The sequence below is a fragment of the Capsicum annuum genome, chromosome 8 (assembly GCF_002878395.1).
Source record: "Capsicum annuum cultivar UCD-10X-F1 chromosome 8, UCD10Xv1.1, whole genome shotgun sequence".
Taxonomy (NCBI): Eukaryota; Viridiplantae; Streptophyta; class Magnoliopsida; order Solanales; family Solanaceae; genus Capsicum; species Capsicum annuum.
The window spans coordinates 96,139,766-96,154,977 of NC_061118.1; positions in this window are offsets into that span (position 1 = coordinate 96,139,766).

Here is a 15,212-nt window from a genome sequence, read left to right on the forward strand (position 1 = left end):
CCCCACTACCTTCAAATTCTATAAGCACCACCGAGTCTCTACCCATAAATTATTAACTTATCCTGGTATTTAATTCTGCCAGGGATACAGGTCATTGGTATAGATCATATACTTCAGATACCACTTGGTTGAATGAGTCGTATATTGGAAAGTGTTAGGTCCTGAGGTTGGGGTAGTATATGACTTACAGGTACCACTCGTATCGAAAGGGTATGACTCGTATAGGTTAGTCTTATCCCTTTTGATGGGATTTTGTGGAACTTAAGTAGGGGTATTTTGGAAATTTTACTACTTACCCTAATTAGGACCCTTGACTTCTTGTATACTTAGTAGGTTATTTACCCAATTATTATTTATTAACACTTAGAAACTGTTCCAAAATATTCCATAATTCACTCAAGAGCTTTTGGGGCAAAGAGAGCCAGGGTTTAAACTAAAAGATTGCTTTGGGGCTTGTCTTTGTGATTTCCTTCCATTGTATTCTTGGTTTAAGGCATGTTTCTCTTACCTCATTGTAATTTCAACTTATGGCATGGTTTATATAACTGATTTCATGGTTTTACTATTTCATGATTATGGTTTTCAACTAGTGTTTGGGGGTATTGATATTAAATGCTTGGTTATGATTTCCTATGTTTTTAATTATGCTTTTATATGCATTAATGGTGGATTTGGACAATTGGATTGCATGGTAATGGTTTAATGGTCTTTAGAATTGGTTTTTGTTATATTATGCCCCTAATGTGATTGATAAAATATTTATAAAGATATGCCCCTAATGGTTTAATGGTACTCTTGCATGTTTTAAACTTGGTAAAAGAATTATGAATGATTTAAATAGTTTGAAAAGGCTAAAGTTTAAATGGTTATTCAAGTGGGAAACATGAAAGTCTCCCAAGTGGTTTAATATGGTATATGGAAGGGCACTTGAAAGTCCCTTTAACCTGAATGGTTTTGATATGGATATTACTTGCAAGTAAGGGGTGGTCTTGATGTGGCATGGAAACATGATACTTTAGATGATTAAAAGTATGAATTTATACATGAACATAGGGTATTTGGTTGGATATGATGCACTTTGGTGTGAATAGTATGTAAAATACGTCTACTATAGTATCCAAACAAAAAGAGAAGAAAAAGACCTAAAAAGACCAACTCTGATCAGTATACAGGTCACTCTCTGAGTCATAATCAATAAATACAACTTGTATGCTAAATCATATATATAACAAAACCAAAAGCCAAACTAACGAGCCAAGTATGAGGAAGATACGACTTAAGTACCCCAGTCATAAGCCAGGGTACGAGTCGTATGCAGAAGTTGTGAGCATAACAGAACCTGAACTATGATCCTGGAGTTGAAGTGTCAAAGGTATACGATTTGAAAGTCTGAGTATGGATAGTATTGAGATGTCGCATACAAACCAGTGTTCAAGACCTGAAAAGACTGAAGTCCCAGATGGATACTGATAAAGGACACGAGTCATACACTAAGGTTCGACTCCTAAGAAGAAATCATATGTTGAATAGAGAGTTGAAGCCTTGGGCATATTAGACATTGGAATAGATACGATAATGTAGGGTACGACTCATAAGCAGAGGATAAAAGTGAAGACTGAGTCGTACCGACTACCGACTTAACTTTACCTTTCTTATTTTTAATAGGATTTTTATGTTATTTTGAGATACTATAAATACCCTAGGGTTTATATTTTATTAGGTTACTCATTGTGACATTTTTTATGTGTTATTACACATTCTTAAATACTTTTACAACTGTTCTTAAGATATTTAGGGTTTTATTAAATTAAAGACTTTGGAGTTTATTCATCTTATTCTTGTGCAACTGATTTTGTGTGTTCTTCATTGATAATCGAGGTTTATTGCACAAACATGAGTGACTAATCTCCTTAGCTAGGGTTGTGGGAACCCTGGTGGATTAGCTACATAGAGAAAGTGTGAGCCTCAATTCTGATGTTTCTGAAAATATCTTAATTCTTCTTTGCAATAATTAAACTTATAATAGCCGCTGATGCTTGAGATTTCCTATACTAACATCTATTCGATAACCAAGAAACATGCGATTAGGGAAAGAATATTAAAATAGTGATACGATAACCAAGTATAATTGAGGACATAGAAAGGGGCAATAAGGCGACACCCTAAGATGATAACTTAGTCAAAGGGTGAAATTTATCTTCTACGTAGTAGATAATACATATCTTGTAGGATTTGCATTCAGATCAAAAAAATAATTGGGTTGATCACAAAAACTTTTTGCAGTTAAGAAGCCAGGGGTAGCATTCATTTCATATTGATTTCAACTCAAAAGCACAGAAAAATTGGTCATTATTTTCAATTGATAACAAAACCCTCAATTTACTTTCCTATAATGCTCGTGGATTACATCAACGCAAGAAACTTTTCATATTTTCCCTACGGGATCGACCCCAACCTTGTTGGATTACTATATTTGCAATCGACCGCATTATACTTCTAGTTGAGGTGTCGTTTTGGGTGACATCATAATTTGGCACCTTTGCCGGGAAAGATGGTTGAGTAGTAAATTGAATTGGTGAAGTTCACGGGTTTTAAATTTTTTGTTTTTGCTTTGTCATATTCAAGTGTATGCCAAGTACTATAAGTCGAGAAAATCTCTTACTCCCTTTTGATCCAAAGCCAAAGAATCCTTCAAACACCTTGAAGGATGTCAGGACATGTTCATGATGGGGTGAAAGATCCACCACCTTTGGACCCAAATATGGCACTCTTGCATTCTCTATTAGATCCATAGAATATTACATACTTACTAACACAACAATTGTTGGAGCAAGAACAAAGAGAAACAGAAGAAGCCAAACTTGTTGTAGAGGCAGCAATAACTTAGCAAAAAGGATTGACATGGCCAACACAGGTTGTTGATCGTGAGTTCAATGAGGCATGGCTGTATTTATTCCAGTATATCAACACTTAGACCCGTATGAGAAATATGAATAAGATCTAAGTTATGTTGAGCCTACAAAGTTCAGAGCCATTGCTCCTCCTCCATTAGCCCCTAATGTGAAGTTTGATATTACTAGTTCCATGATCCAATTACTGAATATGAAGGGCGTGTTTTTAGGAGCTACAAAGGATGACACAAACATGCACCTTACAAATTTTCTCAGGATATGCCCAAATTAGATTATTCCAGGGGTTAAGGAAGAAGCATTAAGATTGAGGTTATTCCCTTTTTCTCTGACTGGAGAAGCATCATTATGGTCGAGGGAAATTCTAAGAGGATCTATCACTACTTGGCATGAGTTGAAGACATAGTTTAGAAGATTCTTCCCTCCTACATGGATGTTATAGTTGAAGGATGAAATTTGTAATTTTAGACAACTACCTACATAGTCAATGTATGAGGTATGGTTTAGTTTCTAGAAGAAGCTAAAAATGATACCAAATCACAGAACCATAGGATCTAACTTTTCTGAGATCTTCTATCGATCATTGAATGATAGCTTGACAGCGATCATAGATACTATTTTAAGAGGATCATTTATGTGTCTTCACTGGGAAGCTGCATAGAAAATTCTAAATGATATTGCGGTTACTAATAGAGGATGGCATAGTCAAGATTCAGAATGTGGTGGTGGTACACATTCTGTTGGAGCAACAAATATATAAGGAGCAGCAAATAAAACAAGAGGTTGCACAGCTTTGTACAGATATAGGGTTGCTTACGAAATAATTTGCATCAATGGGTGCTGATAAGGTGAATGCATTAGCGGCATAGGGATCTACTTTAAAACTATTCAATATTGAATTTGAAGAAGTGGCTAAGTATCTTTGTCATATATTGGCAGATTTTTGAGCCCAAGGGCAAAGGAATCAAGGTCGAAACAATTATAAAGATAGATAAAAAGATAGGAGAAGCTATAGAGATGGTGATTGGTGGTGTAAAGATGAATACAAGGAGAAGAGTGACAAGTATATTCAACCAAAATATATAGTCCAGAATGGAGGAACTTTTGTCCAAGTTGGTCAAAGGGAAAGAAAGTAAAGAGAACTTCTTGAAGGATATTAAAGTCAATCTATCACAATTGGGAAATAAAGCAATTAGAGAAAAAATTTGTTCAGATGTTAGGCACAATGAATCAGACACAACCATGCACTCTTCCAATAAATATAGTGGTAAATCCCAGAAATGATAGTTAATTTCATGCCATTACCACTCAGAGTGGTAAGGTAACTATAGATCCATCTGTACCCAAAATTGATGAGCTGAAGATAGAGAATGATCTAGTTGATGTTGAGAGTAGTAGCAAGCTGAATGAAAGAGAACAAAAGTCTATAGAGCCTATGCTAAAGCCTATTCTAAGACTGCTTCTCCCTATCCATAAAGACTAAGAAGGAAACAAGAAAATGTTAAGTGTTAAATTTGTTCGTCTATGTTAAAAGAGTTAATTGTCAACATACCGTTTGTAGAGGCATTAGAGAAGATGCCAGGATATGTAAAATTCATGAAAGATTTAATCACCAAGAAAAGGTCAGTCAGTTATGAACTTGTTGACAATGTTCATCATTACATTACTGTTGTCACTAGATCTTTAGTAGAGAAGAATAAGGACCCTGGCGCTTTCACAATTCCTTGAACTATTGGGTCTTTAAACTTCCCTCGAGCATTATATGATTTGGGAGCTAGCATCAAACTCATTTCCATTGCTGTATTCAAATAGTTGGGGTTGGGAGCTCCTAAATCCACTATAATGAGACTAGTAAAGATGGTAGGACAGTGAAGAATCCTGTTGGTATCTTTTATGATATTTTGGTAAAAATATTTTATTTTATATTTCTTATTGATTTTATAATATTAGATTGTGAAGTGGACTTTCAAGTCCCCATTACCTTGGGAAGACCATTTTTGGCTATAGGTAGGATATTTATTGATCTGGAGAAAATACATCTTATGCCGTGACACAATGATAAACAAGTGACATTTAGCGTATGCAAATCTGTGAAGTAGCTTGGTGAATTAAAAGTGATGTCTGTGATTAATGTAGATGCTAAGGAGACAAATTCATTCCATGCTATTAATGCAGTTACTCCGTGGGATGATAGTTCTTACATGACTGTTCTTGTTAAAGAGAGGCTAGGTATTAAAACTCTTGCGGCTATGATTATAAATTTTGACTCTGAAGGTATTGAGGAGTATGAGAATTTTGTGAGTGAATTGCATGGTGATGGTTATAATTATGGACCAAATAATCTTGATGTAGATATGAAGAATCAAACTACTCCACCTACTAACCCATCCATTGAGGAATCACCATTGTTAGAATTGAAGGCTCTCCTATCATACTTACAATATATATTTTTAGGGGCCAACAATATTTTGCTGGTTATTGTTGCAGCTGATTTGAGCTATTCAAAGGTAGAAGCATTATTGTCAATGTTGCAGAATTTTAAAAGGGCCATTGGATTGTCCATTTCAAATATTATTGGTATTCTACTTGGTTAGTATACTTACAAAATTTAGCTCGAGCCATATTGTGTTCCATATATTGAACATCAGCATTAACTTAATCCTCTTATGTAGGAGGTGGTTAAAAAGGAGATCTTTAAGTGGTTGGATGTTGGTGTAGTATTTCCCATTACTGATAGCAAGTGGGATAGTTCGGTTCAATGTGATTCAAAGAAATGTGGACTGGATGGAGGGTGTGCATGGATTACATAAAGCTGAATACATGGACTTAGAAGGACCATTTTCCTATATTGTTCGTGGATCAGATGCTGGACCAATTAGCTGGAAGGGGATAGTATTATTTTCTTTACGTATATTCAAGATATAATCAAATCATTATTGCACCTGAGAAATAAGAGAAGACTACCTTTATATGTCTTTATGGGACCTTTGCATTCAAAACGAATTCCATTTGGCTATGCAATGCCCCAACCATATTTCAGATATGTATAATGTTTATTTTCTCTAATATGGTTGAATAAACTACTGAAGTTTATATGGATGATTTTTCATTTGCTGGTGATTCTTTTGATGTCTGCATTATTCACAAGGCAAAGGCTCTACAAAGGTGTGAAGAGTGCAACTTGGTACTTTATTGGTAGAAGTACTGTTTTATGGTCAAAGAAGGAATTGTGCAGAGGTTGATTGAGCAAAGATTGAGGTAATTGAAAAATTACTTTATCCAATTTCTATAAAGGGAATTCATAGTTTTCTAGGGCATGCAGGTTTTTAATGGCGATTTATCAAGGACTTCTCGAAGATTGCTAGTCCACTTTGTAAGTTTTTTGAGAAGGAGGTAAAATTTTATTTTGATGATACATGTAAGAAGGTTTTTGAAAGCCTAAAAGAGAAGTTGGTGTCTGCTCCAATCATTGTGTCTCCTGATTGATCTTCACCTTTCAAAATTATGTGTGATACTTGCAAATTGGCCTTAGGGGATGTACTAGGACAAAAAAAGAAAAGATCCTTCATCCCTTCTACTATGATAGTAAGGCGCTAAATCCTGCTCAAAAGAACTATACTGTGATAGACAAAGAGTTATTAGCAGTGGTTTTGCCTCTGAAAATTTTAGATCTTACTTGATTAGGACAAAGGTAATTATGCATGCAGTTCCTGCGGCATTGCGGTACTTAATGGCTAAGAAAGATGCAAAGTCGAGGCTTGTCTGTTAGGTGCTGCTGTTGCAAGAATTTCATTTCGAGGTGAAAGATAGGAAAGGCATAGAAAATCAAGTTGTGGTTTACTTTTGTAAGATAGATGAGGAAGCTACGTAAACAGTTGCTACGGGATTGGAGATTGATCTAAGTTTTCCAGATGAATAGATATTGGCAGCTCCCCAAGATTTAATTCCATAGTTTGCAGATTATGCAAATTACTTTGAAAGTGATCTAGTCCCAGAAGATCTTTTATATTAGCAAAGGAAGAAGTTCATGCAAGAAGTAAGAAATTTTTTTTGGGATGAACCTTATCTTCATAAAATTTGTGCAGATGGAATCATTCGTAGGTGCATACCTGAAACGGAGATAATGAGCATACTTAAAGTGTGTTATTCATCACCAGTTGGGGGTCATCATGGAGGGGGCCTAACCACTCATAAGATCCTGCAATGCAGCTTTTATCGGCCGACCATATACAAAGATGCTTATGAATATGCTAACGCGTGTGATCAATGTCAATGACAAGGTACTATTTCTAGAAGACATGAATTACCTATGACCCCTATCTTAGAATTGGATGTGTTTTATGTATCAGGCATAGACTTCATGGAACCTTTTGTGAGTTCGTATGGAATGAATTACATACTTTTAGCTATTGATTATGTTTCATAGTAGGTGGAAGCAATTCCGCTTCCTAACAGTGAAGCAAGGAGTGTCACTATATTTTTAAGGGAGAACATTTTCTCTTGATTCAGAATGCCACGTTCTATTATTAGTGACCGAGGCGCACATTTTTGCAATCATCTATTGAAGAGTCTTCTTAAAAATATGGTGTGAATCAAAAGGTGTCATCACCTTATCATCTGCAGACTAGTGGACAAGTTGAAATGTCCAATAAGGAAATCAAGTCCATATTGGCGAATACTGTGAATGCCAATAGGACTGATTGGGCAAGAAAGTTAGATAATGAATTATGGGCTTACCGTATTACTTACGAAACCTACATAGGTGCTTCACCCTACCAGCATGTGAATGGAAAGTCTTACCATTTACCAATTAAGCTTGATCATAAGGTACTATAGGCGTTAAAGAAGCTGAATTTAGTATGGAAGGATGCAACTAAATCGAGGTTGAGTAATATCAATGAGTTGGATGAATTCCTATTTTGGGCAAATGAAAGTTCATCACATTACAAGGAATAGATAAAGTTTCATCATGATTGAAAGATTACGAAAAGGGTATTTGAAAAGATGTCAAAGTGCTACTTTAGATTTCCACGCTTCATTTGTTTTTAGGTAAGCTAAAGTTGAGGTGGCATGGTCCATTCATAGTGAAAAGGGCTTACCCTTATGGTGATATAGAAATAAAGAAGGATGATGCAAGCCCATTCAAGGTAAATGGATAAAGAGTAAATCACTATATGGAAAAGATAGAAAAGGTGAAAGAATTAGCTGACATTGACCTTGATGAAGTCTAAGTAATCAAGGCAATTGTGTTGTACCACGGCATTAAATTAAGCACTGCATGGGAGGAAACCCGCGAGGCTAGTTGGTGAAGTCTAAGTATCCAACCTAGCCACGTCGTACCACGATGTTAAATCAAGCTCTGTGTTGGAGGTAACCCATTCTTTTATACTTATTTCTTTATAGGGTAATGTGTTTGTTCAATGAGTAGGACAAAAAATGCATACAAAATCGAAAAAACTTAGGAAGTTATCATACTAACTCTTTACGAGTCGTACCTAAACGGTATGACTCATGAGTAGGAGCCGTATTACCTGGAGAAAAATAATAATCAGGTATAAGTTTTTGGAATAAATATGATTCCCAATACAAGTTGTATCTTTAAGGTACGGTTCGTAACTGAGAATCGTATCCATTCCAAAACACAGCTAAGTCCCTAGGCTATACTAGTCAAAGAATTGACCCGTAAACTCTAGTAAGAGTCGTATGAACAACTCGTACCCAAGCTTACTAGGTCAATACTCAGGTTGACCTAGACCATATGTATGATTAAAAAAGGAATATTAGACATGATCAGGCACCTGATGCTTCTATCTCATACCAGCATAAATTTCACCCAAAATTTGAACTTCAAATTCACAAAATCAACTTGTTTTCAACTTAAATCAACTACCAACAACCTCAAAATTGTAAATTGGTGTGGATTTTGAGGCAATCAAGAGAAAAAAATGAAATCTATTACTCCACTGACCAAGTAAGTTTCTCAACTTAATCATTTCCACTTTTCATGATAAAATGTGTAGTATGTGTTATTCTAAACACCATTTAAGTAGAATTTCTACATTTCTTGATTTGTTGGTACCCTATTTGTGTTATTTGTATTGAAATTTGAAAATAAGGGTTGAACTAGGATTTAGGATTTGAGTTTGATATGTCTATGTGTGTTGAAGTGGTGAAGATAGCTAAATATAGTAGTGGGTAATTTGGAATTTCATCATAGTCAAACTCAAAAGTTTGACTTTTATGTTGTAGTAGATACGAGGCTTCTTACGACTCGTACCCACCTGTATGAGAGTGATAATGGGGCTCGTACCCACTAACAACATGAAAATATAACAAATTCAAGGTTTTGGAATGGATACAATTCAGCCACAGTGTCATATCCGACCAAACGACTCGTACACACTTATTGTACCCTCCTGGAAGAATGATCATAGAATAAAAGTTCTTGACAATCTTTTGAATGTTGTTCAGGAGTCATACTTTTCTGGTATGACTGGTATGAAGGAGTTGTAAGCTGGACAATGAAAAAAATATCATCCACTGTCTAGTATACGACTCAGATATATGAGTTATACCCAGTGGGTATGACCAGTACCTACCACTCGTACCCAATTGATACCAAGCACATTGAACTTTAATTTTTTATTTTTCTTTTCTTAATTAATAAAATTAGTGTACTTGTAGGAAAATTCCTCCAAAGAACATTTCTTAATCAAAAATAGTTGCTAAAAAAGAGGAAAAAACAAGCACCGGTTGAATTAGGAAACCTGTTTCTCTGAGTCTGAACTAATATCAAGAGTCGTGGAGAAGTGTATGATGGAACTACATCCAAGAAAGTTGTGAATAATGGAAAGAAACCTGCTAAGTCTATGGGGAAGAAAGCAGTGCCACAAAAATCTGAATCACCACCACCAAAGGGGAATAGAAGAAAGAATGCAATAGTCTCTACTCCACACACACTAGTGCCAATTGATGATGATGATGATGAGGCAGAGTCTAGTTCAGCTGAGGTAGATATTACTCAGTGTCTTGAGCTAGATATTACCCCGATAGACATACATAACCTCCTACTCACTGTAATGACCTAATTTTTCTAGAACTGGAATGTCACATGGTGCTCATGATCTTAAAGGACCACAAGCCAACCCTCTACTTATATCTGTACCTGAACACTGCATAATATAGATAATAAATGCAAAAACTAGCCAGAAGTTTCAAAATATCTAAAAATACTTAAAATTTAAAATTAAATACTGATATATCTATCTAAAAAGCCTCTAAACTGTCTGAACTATGGAGTTGATGGGACATGTCCCCAACTGAATCCGTCTACTAAAAATAAACAAAATCTGATACAAAATGATAAAAGGTTCATCCTCGAATGAAGAGGACTCACTGCTATGTCTATTGCTGCTAACTGGGACTCAGCTGCTAAGGGTAGTCTAGATCTTGTGCCTCTGAACCTATGGTTTTAAATAAAATACCATAGCGCAAATGCCTCAGTACGGGAATATACTAAGTATGAAGATAAGGTAAGGCTAAATGCAAGGGCTTATGTATGAACAATTACTTAACTGAATAATCATGAGAGTATAGAATAAGAACACATGCATGAATGCACAAACCATAATCAAAATCATCGTGACTCAAAATACTGAAACACAAATACTGGTTTACTGTTATCCGAACTTACTACTAATGCATGAGATACTAAACAACTGAATCATTTGATACTGATAACTAAGTACTGGAGTTGAGATCAATATTATCTAGGGAGTGATCTCAAAATCTGAGAATACTGGAACTGATTAACTGAATATACTCATATCAATCACTGAATTTTGAGCTCACTGCTCTTGACTGACTCAATCGGAGATCAACCTCTCTAATGGATGATTCTAGAGTCTATTATTAATGATAAGAAAATGATCATGTCTTAACCTGAACACAAGTATACTCAACTGTATCTGAGACAGAGATCAAGTCTATCTGTCAAGTGATCTCTGGATTTGATAATGAGATTACTCAACTGATTCTAAAATTGAGATCAAGCCTATATATCGGGTGATCTCTAGATATGATATAGAATAACTGTATATGAGACCTAGCCTATCTGACGGGTTGTCCATAAATCAATAGAACTATCTGAGTTCCTCACTGAGATAGATGACTGTATCTGACAGTCCTGATTTCTAAAGATTGATACTGAAACTGCAACTGTAGGAAGTAGTTACTTAACCGACATGCCATGACCTCCCACTGGTGGGGTCCAACTAGTAACCCAAGCTAGAAGGGTGTCAATACCGTGCCATGGGTAAATACTTCTTTGGTCAATCCTCTCTGGTGGTTGACCCTCATAGAAAGTCATCCTAAGGAAATATAATAGTCAAACCTCTCTCTATGGGTGATAGCCTCTACTAATGGTGACTCCTACATCATATGCTGGCTACGCAGTTCTGGAGTTTAGGGATTGCTCCTAACGACTCGGCCTCTCTCTTTGATGGGGAGCTGCCATCCCTTCCCTCTCTCGGTGCTAGCTCCTACTCCCAACTGAATTCTCAATTGAAGATAAACTGAACTAAATCTGATACTGATCATGTTTCTCAAATAATTTGACTACGTTAAGTTGAATTCACTTGGTTCCACATCTGATGGAATGCTAATGAATCATGGTATTTGACTATATCGGATCAAGTACTTCGCACGTAGGTTAGTCTTAGCATGTATCGGATAACACATGATTGGGGAAACTTTATACTATCATGTCACAATTTACTTGTCAAGCACTTCGCATAAATTAAAGGCTTAGTATATATCAAAGAGTACGAAATTGGATAATTTCATACTATTATGTCTCAACTTGTTCAGTATGGCTTTTCAACAAACACTAGGCATGCATGGACTTGCACACAATTGGGGGTTTCCTAATCAACATGCTATAATGGCCATAATTTCTTCACATAAGCATTTTATAAAACATATGGGGAGCATGCTTTGCTTATTCAACTATTTATACACTTAATAGACATGAGTACATTATCTAACAAGCAACTTGAATAGGATTTATCATAAACATCACATGAGTATCACATAATAAGGTCAAAGTTTGATAACCTTGTAAACAACACGAATTAAAACTCAATCATAGCAGGAACATCAATTTCAACTCACATGAATCATTAAGACCGATAAATACAAGATCTTTAAATTTTAGAAAAAGGGTTCTTGATCTTCTTGGATGAAAGGAACCAAGAATCAACATCTACATACCTTGGGGAAACTCTTTTCTTGAAAGCCCTTGGAGAGATTCTTGATTTTTTGATTTATCTTGATCTTTATTGAATTGTTTAAAGAAAAAATAAGGGTTTTGATTTTGTAAAACCCTAGTTTTGATGTTGAAGATGGGAAATAAGGCTGAGAGCCTTTTATCGGGTATATATAGGGGCTAAAAAAGAATGGGAAAAGACCAAAAAGCCCTAGGAATAAAAATCCAAAACTGGAAGAAATCCCAATTTCTTATGCTGGCATGACACGCCATAATCGCGCCAGCTCACTGGAAATTAGACAATTGGAAAACTGTTTGACAACGCGACATGGTGAAAATTATGTTACCACCTTGGTTGCAAACTAAAAAAGCACTGTGATGCGGTGGAATCACATTGATGCACTGTAAATTTACAATTCTAAAAGTAAGCCTTGGCGCGACGTGCCAAAATCGCGGAGGCTCACTAGATTTTGATGATAGCCATTATGGATGGTACCGTGACGCGCTAAAGTGCCAGGTGGCAAACTGTCTCACTAAAATGGCTCTAAATCTTTGCCCGAGTGTCAAATTTCAGTGAATTTGGTATTGACGGAAAGCTTAGCACTTCACTGAACACGCTCTAACGCTCAGACTACAAGACAATTTTGTGGGGTCTTACACTCATACTGGCTGTAGCTTCAATGCCCATTGTTGAACAATGGGGGTACCCCAACATGCAGGAAATATTTAACATAGGGTTCTACCAAGTCGTAATATAAAAAGGGTTCTATATTCAGATAAGAAGATTGCCACTTTGGGATTACCAAAGTACCCGAGTTTGAAGAGTGCTTTACGAACTATGGTTTTGGTTGGATAATGAGAGCTCCAGGTAGATACATTCAAGTACTTGTTCGTGAGTTCTATTCCGTATACAAAGGAGAACTTCAGTGAAAATATCCACAGGGTATGTTATGGAAGAGAGGTAACCCTATTACCTCCCTCATTATCTAAGGTCTGTATGTTGATATTTCTCCTCAAACTATTGAGAGATTTCTATATAGGCTAAAATATAAAGCCCCAACTAACACAAGAGAGATGGACTATAGAATGGCCGAGATCAAACAGATCACGAATTAGACATTAGGTACTGATGATAAAATGGTTTTATTTAGATGGATATTTGAGAGGATAGCTACTCATAGTGTGCATGCTCCTTGGGTGGAATGAGTTATTGGTGATTCTCAGTAGATAAAAAAAGTAACCCTCAACTTTGAGGGTATGGCGTGGTGGACACTAGCCCATCACTAGCTATGTCTTATATAAGGCAATGATGTACTGAGCCCAGTTTCGGCTGCTATGATAACAAGTTTCACAATCGAGTATGCATTCGATGTTGGTGAGTTTCTGGCCTAAGAATTGAGAGATCGGGCAGTCAAGGGTCAGAAGACATTGTTAGCCTACCCATGCATAATCATACAGATATGCTTAGCAATGGGAGTATTAGAGATACTGGGAGTTGATGAGATGATAAAAGGCCAACAGAATTTTGATATTGTATTGATTCGAGATGTGGCTAACCCTCCACCTCAACCTATGAGACATGTTGTTGATGCTATGGTGGGATTGTTCCTAAAAGATGAACAGACAGATGCCCTTGTTCTAACTTAGACTACTGAGGTAGGTGCACATACTTAGGCTGCACCTAAAGATGTAGTAGGTACTTCCAGTTCCTCTCTACCAGTCTATTCTGTGCTACCTAGGGTATGGGTTATGCCTCCCGATATGATGATAATCTCTCAGGCCACTTGAACTAAAGTCGTCACCCAGTCGTATACTCTAACAGTGAAGGTAGGTCACATAGATTACGGAGTATGAAGTTAGATAGACAGGTATTTCAAGGAATAATATAGGTGATTCCAAGGGTGCCTAAATGCATTTGAGTCGAGGATTACTTCACAGTTACGTACTGGGATGGCGCCCAATGTTGTTGATGTATGATCAGAGATTGCGGAGATAAAAAAATGATCACTGAGCTGTATGAGAGGCTAAATAAGGAGGATAGAGTTTCTTAGAAGAAGACCATACTCTAGAGTTTCCAGGATGAGCAAGACAGTCATACACGAGTCAAGGAGATGGCTATGGGAGCTAGTGGATTAAGAGATCTAGTTCTTGAGACTAAGGGGGTTGCTGTTCTGCCCTCAACTCTTGTTGGGTCATTCTCGATTATTGGAAGAGTAGGTGATAAGAGTGGGGCCCAATCCAAGGTTCCATGTACTGATGTTGATGCTCCAACGCCATGGGCGCGTAGGTATGACCCTAATTCTTAACTTATTTTTTTAGCACTGAGGACAGTGCAACATTCTTATGTTGGAGGTGGGGGTACCCAAAAAATTTTGGAGCAGTTTGAAAATATTTAGATATAGTTAAAATTAAAAGCTTGTTATGATTTACAGGTTTGATGCGGGCAGCTGATATAGGGAGTAGATCAACGGGCCTATCGAACCAGACTTTTTATTTTTTATTATGATTGATGAATTTTGAAAAATTTTCTAATGTATTGAAAAATATTATGATTATATTTGATTTTTACTTTGTGATTGATGGAACACTGCTGACTTTTTGAGATGCCATTGTGAAAAGTGGTGTTAATGTTGTACTGAAAATAATAAAAATGATTGAAAATATTGGACCCCCTCAAAAATATTTATTTAAAGAATTACGTAATGTGTTTATTTGTGTGAAAATATTGAGTATCTGATAATGGAATTGCGTGTAAGGTTTACTGAGTTCCTGGTTGTATAAGAATCTAGAACTTGTCTATCTGCTTTTACCTAGGTCTAGGATGGTTATGTAGGAGATGATCATAGATCATTTTTGCATGAGTCCACTCGAGCCTAAAATACCTTAACCTAAGGAATAAATCCCCTTGATAAATATTTGAGCCTTTTTTGACCAATTTTTCTTATTTCACCTATCACCTTCTCATTTAACTTACAATGAACCTGTTTTGGCCCTGAACCTCTTGTGGACGTTGTGCTCAATACAGGAAAATCACCTAA